General features: G+C 45.4%; 1 pseudogene; it reads left to right on the top strand.

The window, feature by feature from the left end:
* Positions 1 to 13,792: 13,792 nt before the first annotated feature.
* Positions 13,793 to 15,088, top strand: LOC123441513 (annotated as a pseudogene).
* The last annotated feature ends 3,992 nt before the right edge of the window (positions 15,089 to 19,080 follow it).

Raw genomic sequence — 19,080 nt, 5'->3', positions numbered from 1 at the left:
CACATAAGCGCTTTCAAGGATTGGAGAGCACCTAAGCCTGCGAGAGTTGATAATACCGGCTCTGCTAAAAGCCAGTCGACTGATTTCTTAGTAAGTCTCAATCGACTTGTCGACCCTTAGATTTTCCTGTTGCTTTAGGATTGGTGCAGCCTTGTTGTCTCCTCTAAATCAGCGAAATCACTAGTTAGCGAATACACCTTTCAACGATTACTCCCACTACCCCTGGGCCTCATCTCCTCAAGAGCTGTGTACGCACACAATTCCCTGATCAGGGGTCCACCACGCGGAAAAAACGCTTCGGCGATTGGGAGGCGATTGCGCGGCGATTCTCTCCCTCCGCTGGGTTTAGGGTTTTGACGGCGGGGGTGGTGTGGATCCGGTGACCTACGGGGCAGCGACGGCGCTACCCTGGACGTTTGACCGGCGGGCTTCGTCTTCGCGGGGAGGAGATCAGGCGGAGACGATGTCGAGGAGGACTGCAGCAACTCCGCAGACAAAAGCTACTGCGTTGGCTTCGAAGGTGGTGACACCGACGAGCAAGACGGTCGATCCTGCTAACAGGAGGTCTTCAAAGTCCCCCGTGGAGAGCAAAACTCCGGATCCGGCTGCTAGTCTGTCCGCTCGGATGGGTAATATGGTTCTCCTGGACAAGGAGGCAGAGGGGATGGTTTTCTCGGCACCGGAACCTCGAAGCACGACGAAAGAAAGATGGGCGATGGTGGGAAAATCATGCTCATCATGGCCGCTTAATCTGGCGGTCCTGGAGAGAACCATGCAAAGGGCGTGGGGGCTTCATAAGGTGGCTAGGTTTCGAGATCTGGGTAAGAACGTCTTTGAGGTGCACTTTGGTAGCGAAGGAGATTGGAGACATGTTCTGCACAGTGGCCCATGGCAGTTTGATTTCAGCGTTTTGATCGTCAAGGAATATGATGGGGGCACCAGGCCTTCGGAGATGGTTTTCGATACTGTGGAGATATGGGTCCAGGTGCATGATCTCCCACCGGACAAAAGGACGGAGGAGTTTGGGAATGCCTTGGGCAACTGGCTGGGGAAGGTGGTGAGGGTGGACGTTGATGAGGAAGGAAAAGCTAAAGGGCAACACCTTAGGGTTTGTGCCCAGATATCTGTGTTTGAGCCATTGGTGAGAGGTTTTTTCCTGAAATCTTCACGGGAGGAGAAGAGTAAGCTTTGGTTCGATTTCCACTATGAGAAGGTTCCACATTTTTGCTTTGAGTGTGGTAGATTGGTACATGTTACTGGTGTCTGCGCCCCACCTGTGGACTCTCATCTCAGTGGGGAGGTTGGCTTTGGGCATCGTCAGATAAGCATGGTGGATCAAAAGGTGGCTCACAGGGAGGAGGTGGTGGAAGTAATAATAGTATGGGCAATGGGAGACAAGGAGATAGCGATCAGTTCGCCCATCGCATGAACAGGGTGCGTGATCTCCCTACTAAGCGTAATCTGCACTCAGAATTTTCGTGTACAGGTGATTCCCGCACTGGCGAGGAGTATAGACCTGGGGAGACAGATGGGAGGAGCCCACTTAAGAGCAGAGGTATAGCTAAGGAGCAGTAGGAGGGGGACCTACGTGTCAATCTGGAGCATAGGAGGGAGGAGGTGATGAGAGGCAAGTTGGTCGAACAGCAGAGACAGAGGGAAAGGTTTCCTACCGACGAGATGAGTAGGGTGGTGAGGGGTCAGCGTACTCACCCCAATGCTTTTCATGTTGATGAATCGGGAAGGAGAATGGAGGGTATCTCAACATCGGGTCTTGGAGGAACAACAGAAAGGAGGAAGGGGCGCTATATTAGGAAGCCGAGACAGGAATATCGTCCAATCACAAAGAGTTCCTCAAGGAGACCGGGGGAGGATGATAATAGGAAGAGGAGGCTGAAGCAGCTTTGGGTAGCAAAGGATGACCCGGATAGACAGATTACTCATGATGCTTTCATTCGTGATACAAGGCGCAAGACGTCTTCAATGTTTGATCATATCTCGGAGGACAAAGATATAGTGGCGGACCTTGCGGAGCAGGGCCGCCGAACACAACGAATATCCTGGCCTGGAACTGTCGGGGTTTGGGGTTGGCCTCGACAGTGGGTGAACTGCGGGACCTGATTCGGTCTCACAACCCAGGCGTGGTCTTCTTATGTGAAACTAAGAAGAGTGTGGTGGCTATGGAGAAACTAAGGTGGACCTTGGGGTTTAGGTGTGGCATGGCAGTCCCTAGCGAGGGGAGTAGTGGGGGACTAGCTCTGTGATGGAGGGATAACATCAAAGCGACGATCCGGCCATGGTGTCAGTATTTTATCGACGCGGAACTCACGATGGAAGGGAAAACTTGCAGGTTTACTCGCTTCTATGGTGAACCCAGGACAGAGCTGCGCATGCGATCATGGGAAAAACTGCGGTATTTGCGAGCGCAAGATGATCTCCCTTGGCTCTATGCAGGAGATTTTAATGAAGTATTGTTTCTCACGGATCAACAAGGAGGTAATAACAGGAGCTTCCAATAGATGGAGGATTTCCGCGACTGCTTGGCCGACTGCGGCTTAGTGGACTTGGGATTCTCGGGATACCCATTCACGTGGGATAACAAAAGAGAGGCGGCTCATAATATTCAGGTTCGTTTGGACAGAGCGGTATGTAATGAGAGTTTTGCACAGTCGTTTCCCGACACTGTTGTAGATCATGTCATGACGGAGGAATCTGACCATCAGGCGCTTCTGATTCGGGCTATGGAGACTGCTTCAAGCAAGCAGCAGAGGGGAGACCGGTAGTTCCGATACGAGGAGGCTTGGACCCGGCATGAAAAATACGATAAGATGGTGGAGGAAGCGTGGGCAGCTTCGGATCGGGGATGCAGGGGTGTAGAAGCATTATGGCACCGGCTAGGGTATGTCTCGGGTAACATGAAGAGGTGGGCTCGGGAGGTTTTTGGATCAATTCGGAAACAAATTACACGTTTAAAGGTTGATCTTGTTGATTCAAAAAAGAGAGCAGCGGTGACTGGTTTGACTAGTGAAACCCGAGATTTAGAAGGGCAACTGCGGGAGATTTATGAGAGGGAAGAACTCCTTTATCGCCAGAGATCGAGGGTAGATTGGCTTAAGGCTGGTGACCTAAACACCAAATACTTTCAGAGTAGGGCGTCTCATAGAAAGAGGAAATATACTGTAAGAGCCCTCCTTCGAGAGGATGGGACAAAGTGCACGGTGGATGAGGATATGAGAGAATTGGCTGCGGGCTTCTACGAGAAGTTATTCACATCAGATGGGTCAGTCGGAGCTAACTCCCTGTTGGAGCACATCCTACCGGCGGTCTCGGGGGAGATGAATGGTAAGCTAACATTGGCAATCTCAGACAAGGAGATAGAAGAAGCGCTCTTCCAGATGGGTCCGACTAAGGCGCCGGGGCCTGATGGGTTGCCAGCTTTATTTTACCAAAGACACTGGTCTTTGGTAGGGGAAGATGTATGCATAGCAGTGCGTGATTTCCTGAACAGTGCTTTGACCCCGGAGTCTTTTAACGATACGGTTATTGTCATGATCCCGAAGGTTGACTCACCAGAGTTGCTCTCTCAATTTTGCCCGATCAACCTGTGCAATGTTCTGTATAAGATCGCTACAAAGGTGTTGGCAAATAGATTAAAGGGAATCATGCCGGTTATCATCTCTGAGGAACAAAGTGCTTTCGTACCAGGGCATCTCATCACGGATAATGTACTAGTTGCTTATGAGTGTATTCATGCAATCCGCACGAGGAAAATAAAGAACCCCCTGTGTGTAGTAAAGCTCGACATGATGAAGGCGTATGATAGAGTGGAATGGAGCTTCTTGGAACAGATGATGCTACGTTTTGGCTTTGCTCAGGAGCGGGTGGCTATGATTTTGCGGTGTGTTAAAAAAACAAGATTCACGGTGAAGCTAAATGGAGGATTATCGAGGAGGTTCTCCCCCTCTAGGGGGCTTAGACAAGGTCATCCTCTGTCACCATACCTCTTTCCTTTCTGTGTCGAGGGTTTTTCTGCTCTGCTAAGGAGGGCACAAGAAGAGCATCAGATCCGAGGAGTAAAGTTTGGGAGCACTAGCCCCCAAGTTACTCATTTGCTTTTTGCGGATGATAGCATTGTCTTCCTCGAGGGTACCCGATCAAACATGGAAGTGTTAACAGATATCTTGCAGCAATATGAGCGGGCTTCTGGACAAAGCTTAAACCTCCAAAAATCGTCCACTTTCTTTGGAAAGGGAACACAAGAGGAGCGAAAGGGGGAGCTGAAGGGCATTCTGGGTGTGAATAATGAGGCTCTCAGTGAGAGATACTTGGGCTTACCAACACTGGTTGGGCGCTCAAAAGAAGGGACTTTCAAATATGTCACTGAGAGCTCGAAAGGAAAGGTGAATGGGTGGAAGGGACAAGGGCTTTCAAAAGCAGCGAGGGAAGTACTAGTTAAATCGGTCCTCCAAGCTACGCCGACTTATACCATGAGTTGTTTTCATCTCACAAAGAAAATGTGCCGGAACCTGACTTCGATCTCTTCGAGATTCTGGTGGGGTGCAACGAATGGTCAAAAGAAGGTGCATTGGATCTCTTGGGAGAAGATGTGTGCAGCAAAACGTGATGGAAGGATGGGGTTCAGAGATATGGAGGCTTTTAACCAAGCTTTACTGGCCAAACAAGCATGGACGATTCTGCAGGCCCCTTTATCGCTATGTGCGAGAGTGTTGAAGGCACGATACTTCCCGAACTGCTCCATTCTTTCTGCTACGTGCCCATCAAATGGATCATCTACTTTCAGAGGTATTATCCATGGCAGAGACCTATTGAACATGGGGCTCATCTGGCGTATTGGGGATGGTAGTAATATCAGGATTTTTCATGACAATTGGATCCCAAGGAGTGGAAGCCTTACTCCTCTAGGTGTGGTTTATGTGCAAGGTGTGATGAAGGTTGCAGACCTACTGACCCAAACTGGATAAGAATAGGATGAAGCAAAGCTGGCCGCTATGTTCCCGCCGGATGAGGCAGAAGAAATCAAGCAAATTGCGGTAGGGGGGACAGGGATCACAGGACTTTCTCGCATGGAATTACACAAAGAATGGGATGTTCTCGGTTCGCTCTGCTTATCGCCTGAGGATAGCGCAAAATCGAACACGATCCGGACAGCCGGAGTCATCGCCGTCAGTTAATAAACACAAGGGTTTCTTGGGGCTATGGGCGACAAATGCGCCCCCGAAATCTAAGATCCATATGTGGAGGTTGATCCGCAATGGACTGGCTGTGGGTACGGAGCTGCATCGACGGAGGATTAAACCGGGGGTCTTTTGTTGTGTGTGCGGGAGAGAGGAGATGCACATTCATCGGTTCTGGAATTGCCAGCATTCTATGCTGCTCTCGGAGAAGCTCCGCACAGAACTGGGTATGGGAATAGCGTTGCCACCTTGTAATCTCGCTTCACAGAGTGCTCTCGCTAATTGGCTGCTGGGGTGGTTTGCTGAAGCATCGGGTGAGCAACGGGAAGCAATGGTCCAGGCCGTATATGCTCTGTGGTTGGCACGCAATGACACGAGGGAGGGGAGAAAGATTGAGGATCCACATGAAATCACAGCTCGGGTGTGTGGCCACATTTGGGAATGGAGGGAGGTACATGAGGCAAAAGCTTTGGTGCCGAAACAAGTGCAGACACAGCGATGGTCCCCTCCGCAAGTGGGCTGGACGAAGGTAAATTCAGACGGGGCTATAGATCGGCATGGCAGCAAAGGAGGAGGGGGAGCTGTGATCAGGACCGACACGGGGGGCTTTATAGCAGGTTTGTGTCATTTTTTCCCCGTATGGGTGACCCCGAAGCAGCGGAGATTTTGGCTTGTCGACGGGCTCTAGAATTTGCGGCTTCCATGCAGGTTCAAAGGATCCACCTAGAACTGGACTGTCAGTCTCTGGTGCATAGGATCAATCACCAAGCGAAGGATCTATCAGCTACTGGTTCATGGGTAGAGGACATAAAATCTCAGCTCCGTGGGTTCGTTGATTCCCGAGTTTCTTGGGTTCGGCGTTCTGCTAGTGTTGCCGCGCATAAGTTAGCTAAGATAGGAGTAGGAGAAGAACTGTGTAAGGTTTGGCTGGCATCCCCTCCAGATTGTATTCTGGATGTGGTTGCCGATGACATTCCCAACTTTGTTTGAGTCTTAATAAGAGCGGCAAGATTTATAGAAAAGAAACGATTACTCCCACTTTCACAGGTTGTGACAAGTGACGCACTGCATGCGTGTCACTTGTCGCAACATGTGAGTTTCCCTTTTTCGTATATCCGTATTTTCAAAATGTTTTATCTCCTAAACCATGCATTCAAAACTCGAAGCGTTTTCACCGTTGGCTTTCTCGTGTCAAGATCTTCAAAACTAGATCTCATGTTGATAGGTTCTAACGGAAAAAAAATTCATTAAAAAACCGGAAAAAAACCGGACGAAAAAATTGTGCCTCACGCGATGGAAAAAACAAACAGAAAACGCGATTTTTTCCCTTTTCGAGAGGCACGGGTTGTGCCTCTCGCGGAAGCAAAATCGTGCCTCTCGCGGGAAAAAAGAGAGCAGAAAATGCGTTTTTCCTTTTTCGGCATGCCTCTCACAAAGGAAAAACCGTGCCTCTCGCAAAAAAAAACGCCTTTTTTCCTTTCGGCAAAACCGTACCTTTCGCGGAAGCAAAATCGTGCCTCTTGTAAAAAAACAGAAAACACGTTTTTTTCCTTTCCGAAAGGCACGGGCGTGCCTCTCGCGAAGGCAAAACCGTGTCTTTCATGAAAGCAAAACCGTGCCTCTCGTAAAAAAATAAAAAAGCATTTTTTCCGATAGGCATGGCCGTGCCTCTCGTGAAGGCAAAACCGTGCCTCTTTCTAAAGCAAAACCGTGCATCTCGAGAAAAAAAATAGAAAACGAGTTTTTTCGCGTAAAAATATAAAATGCGTTTTTTCATGAAAAAAAATGATTTTTTGTCCAAAATTTACAAAAGACCATTGAAAAACCATAACACCAAAAAAAATCGGGAAAAAACCACTCAAAAAAGGCGAAACGCATGCGAATTTTAAAAAAAAAATTTGAAGGGAACACTCAGAGCGCGGCACGTGGCGGCGGCGGAAAACGCGTCAAGTGGCGGCGCGCGGAATGCTTGCTAACTAGTTGCTCCCCTAAATCATCCACCATAGGGGACGAACTGGGTGGGCCCTTTTTTGTTCTTTTTAGAGAAAAGGCCAAGGCCCAACTTTAAATTAATAAAGCTATCAGAAAACGAAAGTCACAATCAAACAACCGGCACAATCACAGTATCAATCCACAAACAAAAGTGAACGGCCAGAACCGACATCAAGGTGCGTACGCCAGGTAATAACCCAAAGGGTAATCGAACTGAAAGGAGGAAAGTTCGTCAAAAGCAACAACATTTAGGACGCCCTCGCCTGATCACTCCTAGAGGATAGAGATAGCCGTCCCATGCATACGATCGATGAGGGCCTCTGTTGCCGCTTTGTCAGCCTCCTTAATCAAAGATTTCCACTGCTGTAAAAACATGGATAATTTGAAGATCACGTTAACCCCCGAATAGGGAACACTTGTTTAATAGTAAACTTGTTTCTAGTAGTCCACAAAGTCCAGCACATGCCCGAGAAATCGAACCAGAATAGCCTCTTGGACTAACCAGACAAGGTGGCCACAAGAGGACGGAGCGTAGAAAAGTTAGCATGGCCCAGGAGACAACCAACCAGACCCTGAGACACCTCGAGAGCAAGGTAGCCGACGGACAACAGAAAAAGGATGTGGTTAGTGTCCTCTAAGCTCCCGCAAAGAGAGCAGAATTTCGAGCCTGGGCCTTGCTGTTTCTTGATCTGATTAGCGGCACGCAAATGACCCCTCGTAGCCTGCCACATGAAAATTTCGATCTTTGGAAGCACTCTAGCCGACCAGATGGGCTTGAACTTAGATATCTTAGGACCCAATGGTGGATCCAGGATTGAAGCAAGCCCTCGGCCCAAAAAAAATCATCGTGAGGGAAAAACTTAACAACATCAGGCTATAACTACTTCAAAAGAATACCTCAAATATGGCTCAATTGCACCAACAATTTGGAATTTAAACTCAATGCCTAAAGATACAATAAAATAGATAAAAAGATGGAAAATACTATGAACTGGTAAAAAAGAGTGTCAAATCAATGGCTTGCTTCATCAGTGTCTTCCATAAATTGAACCAAGTAGCTTGAAAGCTTCTATTTTTTGAAGAATTTCCTCTAGTTTCTTTTTAAAATTTATGACCACTTGGTTGGCATGGACCCATATTGACATACTCCCTCCTTTTTTTAGTTTGCATATAAGATTTGGTCAAAGTCAAGCTTTGTAAAGTTTGACTAACTTTACAGAAAAAATATATCAATATTCATAATATGAAATCAATATTATTAGATGCATCATCAAATTAACTTTCATACTATATAACTTTAACATTGTAGATGTTGATACTTTTTTGTATAACTTTGGTCAAACTTTGTTTAGCTTGACTCTCACCAAATATTATATGCAAAGTAAAAAAGAAACGGAGGGAGTACATTCTTCTAGCAATATCTCTAATGTCCGGATCTAAGCTTTTAGTAGGTTTCCTAAGACCGGGATCAGGTTCAATATCACCTTCCCTTAGTTGACCATGAGCAGAATCAGGAATAACAAATATGTTACTTTCTCGAGTTGAGATTGAAGGCATGTTGTTTGAAGTCAAAGGCGGTGATTCCATTTCTCCATTTGGATCATTTTCCAGAGTTGCTTCAGTCCTCTCAGCCCCTTGATTCCTTCGAGCTAAAACTCCCGGCGTAGACACTTCCGTTCCAACCACTGATGAAAAATATCTCTCCATCTTTTATTTCTACAAAATGAAATGAAATTGATACTAGGAGCACCAAATACAAATCCAGAATATAGGACGGTGATTAACAGTAGCAAAAAAATATCTTCATCTTCCTTAGACATTTTCTAGCTGTGACGCCCTCGATTTAATCATACGTTAATCACACACGCAAATGCGTACGATCAAACTCAAGGACTCACAGGAAGATATCACAACACAACTCTAGACACAAATAAAACATACAAACTTCAAATTACAAGCCATGTGCCTCGAGGGCTAGAATACAGAAGCTCGATAAACACACGAGTCAGCGGAAACAACAATATCTGAGTACAAACATTAAACATGAGGTGCCTTAGAGAAGTCTAGCACAAAATATACACGATCGAATGAGGCGAGGCCTCCTACCTGGGAACCTCCTAACTACTCCTAGTCTTCAGCGGCGTCTACGTAGCAACAGGCTCCGTCGGGATAGTAGTCGTCGTCGGTGAGAAACCCCATCTCCTGGGCTCCATCATCTGGTCGCAGCAACGAATCAAGGGGCAAAAGGGGAGCAAAGCAACGGTGAGTACTCATCTGAAGTACTCGCAAGACTTATATCAGAACTATGCTAAGTATGCATCAGTATCAAAGAAGGGGTTTTATATGTGGACTGGCTGCAGCAATGCGAGAAAGAGAGAGAAGGCCTAGTCCTATCAAAGACTAGCATCTTCAGGGGGTCTTGCAGCAATAGACGAGAGTAGAACATGTAACACAATTAAAAGTCATATTGTTGCAGCAATATTAAAGTGAGCTCACGCCCAGAGATCCTCCCCCGACTCCCTGCGAGGAAGCAAACCTGGGGCAACTAATTCCAGTTAAGTAACAATTGTAGTTGTATAAGATCAGGGCACAACTCCAAGTCGTCCTGTAACCGTGGACACGGCTATTCGAATAGATAAGTTCTTCCCTGCAGGGGTGCACAACATATTCCCCATCACACTTGATAACACTCTCGCCGGACACACTTTTTTGGGTCATGCCCGGCCTCGGCATATCAACACGTCGCAGCCCCACCTAAGCTAAACACAAAGGCCAGCCCGCGGTCTAACTCCTAAGCACAAAGGGTTCGTGGGCCCACTTGCCCTCTGCGCTCCTGCATGATGCGTGGGCGGCCGATGTCAGTCCTAGCACCCCTTAATACAAGCGTGATGCATCTCGGGACCACTCAGGCGCGCGCCGCTCCATTGCTGACGTTTGAAGAGCTTCGGCTGATACCACGATGTCGAGTACCCATAATTTTTCCCACGCAGACGGTTAGTGCGTAATAAGGCCTTCCGACCAACCCAGATCAAATACCCAAATCCATTATCATTTTAATTAAGTCATCGACACATCCACGCGGGAATCCACCCGCCTAACATCTATTCACCAATGATCCCAGTAACATGGTCAAGTAACTGTGTGGTTGTAATCATCGGGGGGAATCCGAGGTATCACCCTCTTTGGATTTCGAACGATGTATCCGTCAAGGTGGACTTATAGGAATCACCCTCGAGGGTCCCACACTTGAGGGGTTGCACGACAGAGACATCGTCGGGAGTGGTGAAGGAGGAATCACCCTCGATAACCACGACCGACTAGCTGTACTACAGAGATATCATCCTGAGTACTTTGCGAGGTGTCACCCTCGGTACCGGATATTAGCTCTGCAGCGTTGTGCAACTAAGGGTGGTAAGTGTTGTGTTGGTTCTCGCTCGTCGCTCATGGATCGAGACTTGATGACAAAGCGGGGCAACTGGACTAAGGGGTCAAAGGGGATGACTTCTCCACCTATACTAAGCAGTTTAAAGGTGCATTACTGAAAGTAGCAGTTCATCAAAACTAGGTGATGCATCAGATATAGGAGCTAACCACAACAATAGAAAAATTCTAATGCAAGCATGATGGAGAAATAATAGGCGATATAGGAATGATCAAGGGGGGGTTTGCTTGCCTTGTTGCTCTGCGTCAAAGGGTTGGTCGTCGGGAGGGTAGATGTACCCGGCAGCAACGTCAGTCTCGGGGTCTATCGGTAAGAAGAGGGGGAGAACCAATAAATAACAACAACAGGTGCAACACTAAGCATGACATGGCAAATGCAGGTCTAGGCATGAGCTAACGCAGTAGCATCCGTCATAGACAGGTCAGGAAAATATCAGATGATATTTCCCGGGTCTCTGTCTACTACTGGTCAGATGAAAAACGATGGAAAAGTTCCACGTTTACTATGCTGGAGACGCGTGACAGACGAGCGGATAGTGTATCCCGGTTCGTCTCGTTCAACTCATCAACTTTCGTGTTCAAATTATTTTCATCTGAGCTACGGATTATTTTATATTAATTTTAAAGATTTAATTAATTATTTAGGAACTAACAGAATTAATTATATTAGATAATTAAATATGACATCGTGGTGATGTCAGCACGACATCAGCAGTCAACAGGGGTTGACTAGTCAAATATGACCAATGGGTCCCATGTGTCATAGGCATAATTTAAATGTTTAGATTAACTAATAATTTATCAGATTAATTAGTGAGGGGACCCACGTGTCATACTTGTTAGGATAATTTAATTATCTATATTAACAGATTTATTTAATTTATCTATTTACTCTTAATCATATCAATAACACCTAATTATCTAATTAATTAATTAACTTAACTAATTATTTACCAATTATTTATTTATTACTATTATTTTCCTATTTTCGTTTTGCTTTATTTTTCTCTTTTAGCTTTAAACGTTTTAGGGGGTGGCCCCACCGGTAAGTGGCATCGGCCACACCGCAATTCACACACACATACACACACATATATATTCATGCACCCATAATACACACATGCAGCTATACACATTTATACACACATTTCACATATACGCAACATATATACACATATACATATATTTGCATACATACACATACCACTTTCTACATGCACACATACATATATTCATTTATTTTATTTTCTTTTCATATCATCTTTTTTCTTTTTCTGTGTTCTATCTCTTTGTTCTACCTTTATTCTAACTCTCTCTCTCAAATGACAAAGGAGGGAAATACTCCACCTCCTCCTCTTACATGAGAGCTCAACGGTGCCGGGACGAGGCGGTGAACGCCGGAACGGAACCGGAGGAGGGGAAAGAAAGGAGTGGGCGCGTTCTCACCCACGTTGTAGTTGAGCCGAGGCTCGATGAAGGTCCGGCGGAGAGGGGGCGTCGGCGTGGTGGAGAAAACCGGCGGATCCGGCGTGGTGGAGCCCGGGGCGGGGTGGAGGCGTCGCCGGCGTGGCCCCGGTGCGGGGCCGGCACGAAGCTTCGGTGACGGGGCCGTAGGCGGTGCGGGGCTGGCCCTGGTGGGTGGCGGCGGCGAGGTCAGCCGATGGCGATGGGAGGGCCCGACCTGGAGGTGGCTGGAGGCGACGGAGACAGTCGGAGGAGGAGCTGACAGGGTCGGCCTCGACCGAAGGCGGAGGCGGCTGCGGGCGATGCGATGGGGCGCCGGCCGACGGGAGCGACAGGGGGCTGCGGTGGGGCTCCCGACGAGGTGGGGGGTCGGAGGAGACTCGGGCCGCAGGTGGGAGCCGAGGCGGGGAGCGAGCAAGGTGGCGCGCGACGGGACGTGGGGCTTTGGTGGGGTGGCAAGGGAGAGGGAGAGCGATGGCGAGGGGAGAGGGGATCCAGCGATGGGTGCTGGCTCTCGCTCGGATCTGGCGCTGGGGGTCTGTTGCGTGGGGGGAGCGATGGGCTAGGGGGTGGCGGCGCTAGGTGGGAGGAAGAGTGGGATGTGGGGTGCATTAGTTAGGGTTAGGAGGGGTTTTTATACCCCCCCCCAATTAGGTGGGTTGTTTGGATGGGCTGACCGACCCACTTGAGGTGGGAGTTTTGTTCTTTGTGTTTTTTTCCTTCTTTTCAATTTTTTTCTTTTTCTTTTATTAACAATTTTTGATTTATTTTATTTCAGAGCAATAATCCCCTTACAATTAATATTTTTTATAGGACAATTTCCTAAGTAATATTTGACAAGCATCGAACTTTTTTATTTTTATATTTGAAAACTTTTATCTCTTGAATTTATTTTAAATTTAAATTTAAATTGTTTTAAACTAACACGAGATTAACAATAGAATTCACGGTGACGTGGCAACACAATGATGGGATCAGTGTAGCTTAATTACATAGGTCAGTGTAGCAACAGTTGAGGATTTCACACTAGCACACTAGCACTCTACTCCTGTATCTCTTCATTACATCCGGGCAAAACTTGTTAAACATCATATGCAAAAATAAGATGAGAGATACCCGGGTTTTTTCTACAAGTCTTGAAGTCTTGAAGAGCCCCACTGGATATGCTATCACTCAAAAATACCTGAACTTTGTCTACAAATCTTGAAGTCTTGAAGAGACCATCTAGGGCCCAGTTCTTTTGAGCAGATTATAGAGAATCTCAGCCCCGAAAATCCCGAGCCAAAAGAACTCGATTGACCTTCCAAAATCTCGACCAGATTATGTAGAATCCTAGTGCAATCCAAAATCCCACGAAAACCTGGTTTCTCCCACAATCCCAGGATTCTGGCTAGTCCCACAAAAGAAAACGTTTCGAAATAAAACTATACCCCTATTGTATCAGGTAATTACGGGCAAAATGCCATCGAACTATCATCCCCTAGAACCAAAAATGACCGAGCTCCTCGTCTCGCTTGCCCGTTTCCCCTCTGTCCTCGCTGCGCTCCCCTCCCGCCTCACCTCGGCGCGCATCTCGCCGTCGCTGCCGGCCAAGCCGTCGCCGCACCCCACTGGCCATCTTGGTTCCTCAGGCCGGCCCCGCCCCGTCAATCCCTCCCCACCCCGCCGTCAACCCCGCCCCGCCCCATAGTTCGCCCTGCCCCATGGCTAGGGTTACGGCGCCGCCGCCGCCGGCCAGGCCAGGCCCCGTCCCGCCTCCCTCCTCAAATCCGCCCCACCCTGCAGTCTGCCCCCAGCTAGCTAGTTTCGACGCTCACGTGAGTTCTTTTTCCCATCTCTGTTTCTTCCCTCTTCATTTTGTCTGCTATTGCTCATAGATAAAATAGCTATTTGTTAGATGGATGGATGGATTGATGCTTGAATTTGCTAGATGTTTCCTGATGTTAATGCAAATGTGCTAATGTTGAATAATAATGGTAGATGGAGAAAGTTAAAGAACCCAAAGCAAATTGGGATAGTGCTGCTCATATAATTTATATGACTGCTTGTGTAGAGGAGGTTCGAGCAAATAATCGCAACGCCAACTTTTTGTCGGACATAGGACAAGCTAATTTGCATAAAAAGTTCAATGAACGCTCTGGAAGAAACTATTCAACCCGACAAATCAAAAATAGGTGGAGTGTGTGTAGGAGCAACTACAATACATGGAAGACATTGATCTAGCAAGCATCTGGCCTAGGAAGAGATGAGCATACGAAGACTATTGCTGCTACAAATGAGTGGTGGGCATTGGAGATAAAGGTATTGTTTTTGTCATGTCATTTGTAAATAACGAGTCATGTTGCTTCACTTTGATATTAACATGTGGTGGCTTATGATTACAGGCACATCCAGAAGCTACCAAGTTCCGGTATGCTCCACTAGCGGAGGAGGAAAAAATGTCAGAGGTTTTCGATAGTTGTTGTGTAAAAAATGAGCATGCGAGGGTGCCAACTCCCTCTTATCAAGGTGATCCCTCCCGAATCATTATGGAGGATGACTCGGGGTGTGAAAGTCAGGAATGCCAAATTACCCCTATTCAAAACCGAAGAAAGAATGGGAAGAGGAGGGCGTGTCCTTACTCGCCAAGTCCAAAGATGAATGATAAGTGGGCAGGTGAGAATGCTAAAAATGAGGATTTTGTACGCATGGTGGGTCTCTTTAGTGCAAGAGACAAAAGGGATGCAGATGAGAGTGCAAGGGAGAAGAGGGAGATAGAGGAGAGGGCAAGGGAGAAGAGGGAGCCAGTGGAGAGTGTGGATCAAACAAGACAAGAGATTCAACACATGATGGCCATGGTGGAAGCGGATGGTGCAAAACCAGGAAGTGATGAGCATTTCTATGCTACCTTTCTTTTCATGGAAAAGAAATATCGCGATGTTTTCTCCTCTTTCACAGCTCATGAACCTATTGCAAGGCTTGGATGGATAAAGAGGATGTGGGATCTTAACGACAAGTAGACCATGTTTGAATTGCATGTACTGTTATTTCCTTACATGACTCATGAAGCAGACTATTTTCTTGTAATGTTATTTGCTTTCAACATGTACTATTGTGATTTAAGCTATTTATTGGTACTGTTGTGAACCAAGTTAGTTGAAGTATTTGTTATGAATTTTGTTGTATTTAATATTATATTGTGTGCATGTTGTTGTGGCAGATGGATATTTCCAAAAAGATTGCCAAAAAGAAACAAGATGATAAAGAATTTGAGGCGGCAATGGTTGCATTTGCTATGGATGTGGCGTCGTCAAGTATGACACTACCTTATGTGTTGGGGATATTATTTGCGGTGTGACCCGCCCTAGTTGGGCCGGGTCACCATGTAGGCGACTCATCCTTTGGCGATTCAAGCTTTGGCCCAATTGGCCCAAGAGCTGGATGGCGGTTCAAGATCCTCGTGGAGAACCAATTATCGGGGAGTTCTCCAGTCTTGGAAGGCTCGACGACTTAGAGATAGAAAGAATCATGACTTACGTAAGGGCAAGGACTCTTGTAAACCCTAAGGACTCGACCTGTATATAAAGGCGAGTCCCTGGAAAGGAGAGGACAGGTAGAAATCATCGAGAGCCAGGTCAGGCGAGTTACGCCTTCCTTGTAATCGAAACATCATCAATACAACACAAAGCAGGACGTAGGCTTTTACCTCCTCACGAGGGGCCGAACCTGGGTAAATCTGAGTCCCGCTCCTGTTCAACCCCTTTGAGTCGCCACCAAGGTGCGATGGCTCCAACACTAAGTCCTTTCACTAGGACATCTGTCGTGACAAAACCACGACAGTATGCACCAAGAAAATTACATCTTGTTACAGGCCTCCAATGGGTGGAAGAGAAGGAGAAAGATGCAAAAACTTTCTATGCGATGTTTAGAATGAGGAGGTCAGTGTTTCACACATTGCATGATCTGCTAGTTCAGAGCTATGGGCTTGAGCCAACGAGCAACATATCATCAAAAGAGGCATTGGCATAATTTTTATGGACTGTCGGTACATGTCAGACAACTGATAATGTCGCGGATCAGTTTGCACATAGTCGTTCAGTCATTAACAAAAAATTTCACAAGGTTTTGGACTGTGTAGACCGCATGGCTGGCGATTACATTAGACCAATTGATCCAACTTTCTCTGAACCGCACCCAGTACTTACAAAAACAAAGTTTTGGCCTCATTTTCAACATGCTATTGGAGCCATTGATGGAACACACATCAAGGTAATTGTGCCCAAGGAGTTCGAGCACCAACACAGGAATAGAAAAGGTTACACAAGTGAAAATGCTATGGTTGTGTGTGATTTTGATATGAGGTTCACGTTTTTTGTTCCCGGATGGCCCAGATGTTTTTTGTTCCCGGATGGCCCAGATCTGTTCATGACACACATGTATGGAGCGATGCCATAGTTCGTTATGATCACTTTCCACAACCCCCCCACAGGTAATCTCTCTCATGTGTCCATGTAGTAATATTCAACATGGTATGCTATAAATTTCTAATGTCTTATGTTGATGTCCTACTGTACATAAATATTATCTTGTGGACTCCGGATATCCAAACAGGGTTGGTTATCTAGCACCATACAAAGGGCAACGATACCATGTACCAGATTTCCAACAACACCCACCAGTTGGGAGATATGAGACATTCAACCATCGACATTCTTCTTTGCGAAATGTCATCGAAAGAACATTTGGTGTTCTGAAGATGAAATGGCGAATTCTCGAAGGCATACCTCGGTACAAACCGGAGACCCAAAAAATGATTATCACTGCATGCATGTGTCTCCATAATTGGATCCGTGATAGCAAGTTACGTGATGAGCATTTCGACAAGTTTGACAATGATGCATACGTGCAACCTCCATTGCCGTTTACAGGTGCCAACGCTCTACCACCAGAAGATGATGGTACCATGAAATATGAATGCAACACATGATGCTATTGCTGCTAGTCTTGTACCTTGAGAGTATTCTTTTGTTTTTAGTTTATGCACTTGCGGTCATGAACAAAACTTTAAACCCATTGTAATATTTAACACTTTTTATGACATCCGTAAAATACACTTTCGTTACTGTTAGAAACAATAGAGTGTTAACAAATCATCAAACAACTTCTGTCTAAGGGCAGTATAGACATTTCAACACACAACACTCTCCGAAATCTCAAATTACAATCTCTGAAAAGAACTCGATGACAGATTCTGGGAGAAGCAGATTCTGGAAGAATTTCCCATAATCCTGATTCTCTAGAATCCAGGGTGAAAAGAACTGGGCCTAGATATGCTAGCATTCAGCAATGCGGCCAAAGCGTCAGTCACGAAGAGAAACAATTATGAGGTGAGAGGATCATCTTGGAGAATACCACGAGTAGGCACAAAGAGTCCAGCGGCTGACCAAGTGAGCACCGTTTGTTTCCCTTGGTCACACATCCTCTATTTCTAAATAGCTACATCCCACTACCTAATTTTCATGCAACCATGACACATAAACAAATATGCATGTAAGACATAAATAACATCTTTTGCATTACTCTACGTATGCAATGGTGTTACATCATCAACATCATCAATTCATGCATATTAGTCATAAGTAGTTTTTTGCATTAGAGTTCACCCTTTATATTTTGTTAGAAATTATATTTAACATGTAATTTTTACTCTCTTTTATACGCTTTGTATTATATTGTTTTTAAGCTTACATTCGTTTTTCATTAGTTTTAGATTTTTTTTATAACAACTATTTATCCATTTTTAGCAATGTTTTCGCAGCAACGTGCGGGGCATTATGTAGTTTCATAAGTTAGTTAATCCATTTCGAAGAGAAACCCAAAGCATTCAACCCATTAAGAATATGCCATTATGTTACGCCTGTTTTGCCTTAGCCAAGTCAAGCTTGTACACACAATAATTTGAACGCTCATCCCGAGACGACAACAGAGTATACAAACATTAGAGGAAATGAGTGCATTATTAGTGATCATTCTTCTAAAGATGAAAGCACTTTAGGTGAGAGTGATCAACCCATCAAGAAAATGCCGCCGTCTATTTACGAGATGCTTTGAAATAATCTTGTATACAATATTATAGATGCAGATTGGACAGAAAAAACTTATGCTCGACTACATGTTTTTTCTTGGGAATAAGGAAAATTACAATGTCACTGACTCCATTCGACATCCTTCTGGAATTCAATGAATATTTAACTACAACAATTATGTTAGTACAAAGCAATTCCAATCTCTTTTAAAAAAACCTTAACAAAAAACTGCCCTGATACTAACGCTATAGTTGTACTATGTGAGTGTTCATAAATGGGAACTGGTTATGCTATTGACTAAAATAGGCTCAATCGATTTCTTTCCGTTGTTTGTTGATCGATATAACATATATAGTTATAAAATATACTCACAAGACAAAAAATATGATTTCCTCATTTTGAACAAATTTGCGTCAAACTATGATTATACGATACATACCAAAGTCAAATTAAAATAAATTTATAAAAACCTAATCGAATTATAAATCAATATAGTATTTGTTGATGTATCACAACCATATTTACCTAGAAACCGCATTGTCGAACCGAATTAACTAGTGAAAAACACACTAATCAAAAGCACCCACCGTCACCCTTTTAACACCGACCATTCCTTTTTATAATAGAAATCACGAATTTGATGTACAAACTAGTTCTCTCTCCCTTCAAAAGTATAAGACGTTTTGAATATTTTAATATGAACTACATACAAACTGAAATAAACGAAGAAATAAACTAAAACATGTCTATATAACTTTGATTTAGAAGAAAAAAACAGAACAACCTATATTTATGGACGGAGGGAGCAGTACTTTTCTAGGTCAAAGCGAGATTTTATTATATGCACAAAACTATAAATCGACTGAGACATAGGATAATCCGAGGAACTACGCCTTTCCAAGAAAAAATATAGGGGGAAAGGGGTT

Source organism: Hordeum vulgare, chromosome 3H (assembly GCF_904849725.1).
Source record: "Hordeum vulgare subsp. vulgare chromosome 3H, MorexV3_pseudomolecules_assembly, whole genome shotgun sequence".
Lineage (NCBI taxonomy): Eukaryota > Viridiplantae > Streptophyta > Magnoliopsida > Poales > Poaceae > Hordeum > Hordeum vulgare.
The sequence above is the reverse complement of the archived record's forward strand: the minus strand, read 5'-3'. Positions and strand labels throughout refer to the sequence as shown.